Raw genomic sequence first — 5,966 nt, 5'->3', positions numbered from 1 at the left:
AGAATTCTCGACCTAGTACTTAGCTCACATCCATCTTTTCTTACGGTATCTGAAGAAAAACCCTTAGTTCCGCTTGATTGTCATCACCCAGCCTTATTAATAGACCTACAGTATTCTACTCAAAAACACTATCTTAAAAGTAACACTGAACCTAAATATAATTTTGCTTTTTGCGACTATAGTACTGTTATTGAGGAACTTTCAAAGATTGATTGGGCACATTTATGGAAAAATTGTGGCTCTGTAGATGAAATGATAGAAGTTTTTTATGAAACTTTACTAAATGCTATTTACAAAAATACCCCAAAATCCAAACCCCGTGATGGCAAGCATCCCATATGGTATTCACGTTCTCTAATACGTACTCTTAAGGAAAAATCAAAATATCATAAAGTATTCAAGAAGTATAAAAATCCTATGGATAAATACACTTATGATCTCCTAAGAGATCGCTCAAACGAAATGATATTTGAATGCTATGATTTCTTCAAAAAAAATATATCAGACCATATTCGTAACAACCCTACATACTTTTGGAAATATTTTAAAGACAGAAAATGCAATTCTAAGTCGATTCCCAATCAAATGATATTAAATGATAGAAAAGCTACAGGAGGACAGGAAATATGTAATCTTTTTTCCTATAATTTTCAGTCGATCTATGATACCACACATAAGTTACCACCTTTCAACCCAAAATATTTAACTAGTATTAAATGTACTAATAACACATACGCCAAATGTTCTGTAACAGACCATGAGGTTAAAACACAGCTTCTATCCTTAAATTGCAATAAAGGGGCGGGACCCGATCTAATACCACCTATATTTATTAAAAATTGTGCTAAAGTTTTGGTTAACCCTCTTACAACTATATATAATAAATCACTTCAATCGGGAATATTCCCAGCTAAATGGAAAGTTGCTTATATAACACCAATTCATAAGTCTGGAGACATTAATAATATATCTAATTACAGACCAATATCCATACTATCTACTTTTGGGAAAGTTTTTGAGTCACTAATTCAAAAAAAGATGTATTCTCATTTAAAACCTTACTTTGATTCATACCAGCATGGCTTTTGTCCACATAAATCCACAACATCTAATCTAGTTAGTTACATATCTGATATTTCTGAAGCTGTGGATAAGAATAATGAGGTACATGCTATATATCTGGATTTTAAAAAAGCGTTCGACTTAGTCCACCACGACATTCTTTTAACCAAATTGGAATGTATGGGTATTCTTGGTTCCTTGTTACGTTGGTGTGAGTCATACTTAAAGAATCGATCCCAATTAGTTGCCATGAAAGGTTTTAAATCTCTCGAATGTAATATACCCTCTGGTGTACCGCAAGGGTCACACCTAGGACCTTTGTTTTTCCTTGTTTTCATTAATGATGTTGGAAAAGTACTTAAATCCAAATATCAAATATACGCAGATGATTTAAAAATATACAGGGAAATTAAATCACCAGAGGATATAGAAATCCTGCAAAGTGACATCGACAACCTTGTTTGTTGGTGTCTTGCAAATCGTATGACTCTAAATAAGGATAAATGTGTTCATATTACATTTTGTAGAAAACGAAAACCACTAAAACACACTTACTACATCGACGGTACGCCCCTTACGGAGTCAACGAGTGTAAGGGATCTCGGGGTGATAATAGATAACACCTTAAGCTTTAGAGATCACATTGATTACATCATATCAAAAGCCTCGCAAGTATCTGGTCTGGTGTTAAGATTAATGAAAATCTTTAAAGATCCAAGCTTGACAATATTAGTTTTCAATAGTATAATAAGGAGTATCCTAGAATATTGTTCAGTTGCTTGGAGTCCTGGGTATGAGGTGCACTCTGATAGAATAGAACGTGTACAAAAACGTTTTCTATATTACTTAGCGTACACAGATCTAAATGCTAAGAATTTTAACTCTTACGATGCACGCCTAATTAATTATAAAGTGCAAACTCTTAAATATAGAAGAGAAGCTGCTGACTTTCTTTTTTTATACAAATTATTGCACGGATATATTGATGCACCTGATCTACTTGCTAAAATTAGTTTCTACATTCCGCGTCAAGGTAGCCGTTTACAAAATCGTAAAATATTTAGCCTACCTGATGTCAAATCAAATCTTGGTCAACATTCGCCAATTTACCGTATTTGCTCGCTTGCGAATTGTAGTCGTCAACACCTAGATGTCTTTAGTGAATCTGTTGGTTCTCTTAAGAATAAACTTAAAACAAAATCACATTAGTTTATGTAATAATTAAATAATTAACTAGTTAGTAATTGCACAAGTACTGTTCTTGTTAAATATGTTTTTTTAAAGCATGCTAGGTTTACATCCAGAAGACTGCAACTTATTAACACTCTGTTTAGCGTAGATTTTATTTTGTATGCACTAGTTGTAAGTCAGTTTTGTAAACTTAAATAAAAAAAAAAAAAAAAAAAATATCCGAGTGATTTCATTCGATCACTGCATTTGAACTATAATAGAACGATAATATAATATCTTTCAAATGTGAAAAAATTAACGCGGTACGTTCGTGTATTGTGGAATCGAAGTTTACATTTTACGACGATAATATACTTTATTTATCTGAAACATTTTAAAATAACACTAGATTCGATCATTGCATTTGAACTATAACAGAAAGATAATATAATATCCTTCAAATGTGAAAAAATTAACGCGGTACGTTCGTGTATTGTTTTTTTTTTTTTTTTATAGAATAGGAAGGAGGACGAGCATATGGGCCACCTGATGGTAAGTGGTCACCAAACGCCCTTAGACATTGGCATTGTAAGAAATGTCAACCATCGCTTATAGCCAATGCGCCACCAACCTTGGGAACTAAGATTTTATGTCCCTTGTGCCTGTAATTACACTGGCTCACTCACCCTTCAAACCGGAACACAACAATATCAAGTACTGCTGTTTTGCGGTAGAATATCTGATGAGTGGGTGGTACCTACCCAGACGAGCTTGCACAAAGCCCTACCACCAGCAAATTGTGGAATCGAAGTTTACATTTTACGACGATAACATACTTTATTTTTCTGAAATATTTTAAAATAACATTAGAATCGAACACGATAACGATATCCGAGTGATTTCATTCGATCACTAAATTTGAACTATAACAGAACGATAATATAATATCTTTGAAATGTGAAAAAATTAACGCGGTACGTTCGTGTATTGTGGAATCGAAGTTTACATTTTACGACGATAACATACTTTATTTATCTAAAATATGTTAAAATAACACTAGATTCGATCATTGCATTAGAAATATAACAGAACGATAATATAATATCTTCAAAATGTGAAAAAATTAACGCGGTACGTTCGTGTATTGTGGAATCGAAGTTTACATTTTACGACGATAACATACTTTATTTATCTAAAATATGTTAAAATAACACTAGATTCGATCATTGCATTTGAAATATAACAGAACGATAATATAATATCTTCAAAATGTGAATAAATTAACGCGTTACGTTCGTGTATTGTGGAATCTAAGTTTACATTTTACGACGATAACATACTTTATTTATCTGAAATATTTTAAAATAACACTAGAATCGAACACGATAACGATATCCGAGTGATTTCATTCGATCACTAAATTTGAACTATAACAGAACGATAATATAACATCTTTGAAATGTGAAAAAATTAATGCGGTAAGTTCGTGTATTGTGGAATCGAAGTTTACATTTTACGACGATAACATACTTTATTTATCTGAAACATTTTAAAATGACACTAGATTCGATCATTGCATTTGAACTATAACAGAAAGATAATATAATATCCTTCAAATGTGAAAAAATTAACGCGGTACGTTCGTGTATTGTGGAATCGAAGTTTACATTTTACGACGATAACATACTTTATTTATCTGAAACATTTTAAAATAACACTAGATTCGATCATTGCATTTGAACTATTACAGAAAGATAATATAATATCCTTCAAATGTGAAAAAATTAACGCGGTACGTTCGTGTATTGTGGAATTGAAGTTTACATTTTACGACGATAACATACTTTATTTATCTGAAACATTTTAAAATAACACTAGATTCGATCATTGCATTTGAACTATTACAGAAAGATAATATAATATCCTTCAAATGTGAAAAAATTAACGCGGTACGTTCGTGTATTGTGGAATCGAAGTTTACATTTTACGACGATAACATACTTTATTTTTCTGAAATATTTTAAAATAACATTAGAATCGAACACGATAACGATATCCGAGTGATTTCATTCGATCACTGCATTTGAACTATAATAGAACGATAATATAATATCTTTCAAATGTGAAAAAATTAACGCGGTACGTTCGTGTATTGTGGAATCGAAGTTTACATTTTACGACGATAATATACTTTATTTATCTGAAACATTTTAAAATAACACTAGATTCGATCATTGCATTTGAACTATAACAGAAAGATTATATAATATCCTTCAAATGTGAAAAAATTAACGCGGTACGTTCGTGTATTGTAGAATCGAAGTTTACATTTTACGACGATAACATACTTTATTTATCTGAAATATTTTAAAATGACACTAGATTCGATCATTGCATTTGAACTAAAACAGAAAGATAATATAATATCCTTCAAATGTGAAAAAATTAACGCGGTACGTTCGTGTATTGTGGAATCGAAGTTTACATTTTACGACGATAACATACTTTATTTTTCTGAAATATTTTAAAATAACATTAGAATCGAACACGATAACGATATCCGAGTGATTTCATTCGATCACTAAATTTGAACTATAACAGAACGATAATATAATATCTTTGAAATGTGAAAAAATTAACGCGGTACGTTCGTGTATTGTGGAATCGAAGTTTACATTTTACGACGATATCATACTTTATTTATCTGAAATATTTTAAAATTACACTAGAATCGAACACGATAACGATATCCGAGTGATTTCATTCGATCATTGCATTTGAACTATAACAGAACGATAATAAAATATCTTTCAAATGTGAAAAAATTAACGCGGTACGTTCGTGTATTGTGGAATCGTAGTTTACATTTTACGACGATAACATACTTTATTTATCTAAAATATGTTAAAATAACACTAGATTCGATCATTGCATTTGAAATATAACAGAACGATAATATAATATCTTCAAAATGTGAAAAAATTAACGCGGTACGTTCGTGTATTGTGGAATCGAAGTTTACATTTTACGACGATAACATACTTTATTTATCTAAAATATGTTAAAATAACACTAGATTCGATCATTGCATTTGAACTATAACAGAACGATAATAAAATATCATTGAAATGTGAAAAAAATAACGCGGTACGTTCGTGTATTGTGGAATCGAAGTTTACATTTTACGACGATAACATACTTCATTTTTCTGAAATATTTTAAAATAACATTAGAATCGAACACGATAACGATATCCGAGTGATTTCATTCGATCACTAAATTTGAACTATAACAGAACGATAATATAATATCCTTCAAAAGTGAAAAAATTAACGCGGTACGTTCGTGTATTGTGGAATCGAAGTTTACATTTTACGACGATAACATACTTTATTTTTCTGAAATATTTTAAAATAACATTAGAATCGAACACGATAACGATATCCGAGTGATTTCATTCGATCACTAAATTTGAACTATAACAGAACGATAATAAAATATCTTTGAAATGTGAAAAAATTAACGCGGTACGTTCGTGTATTGTGGAATCGAAGTTTACATTTTACGACGATAACATACTTCATTTTTCTGAAATATTTTAAAATAACATTAGAATCGAACACGATAACGATATCCGAGTGATTTCATTCGATCACTAAATTTGAACTATAACAGAAAGATAATATAATATCCTTCAAATGTGAAAAAATTAACGCGGTACGTTCGTGTATTGT

This window comes from Nymphalis io, chromosome 26, assembly GCF_905147045.1.
Source record: "Nymphalis io chromosome 26, ilAglIoxx1.1, whole genome shotgun sequence".
NCBI classification, from domain to species: domain Eukaryota; kingdom Metazoa; phylum Arthropoda; class Insecta; order Lepidoptera; family Nymphalidae; genus Nymphalis; species Nymphalis io.
This window is presented reverse-complemented; position numbering follows the sequence as displayed.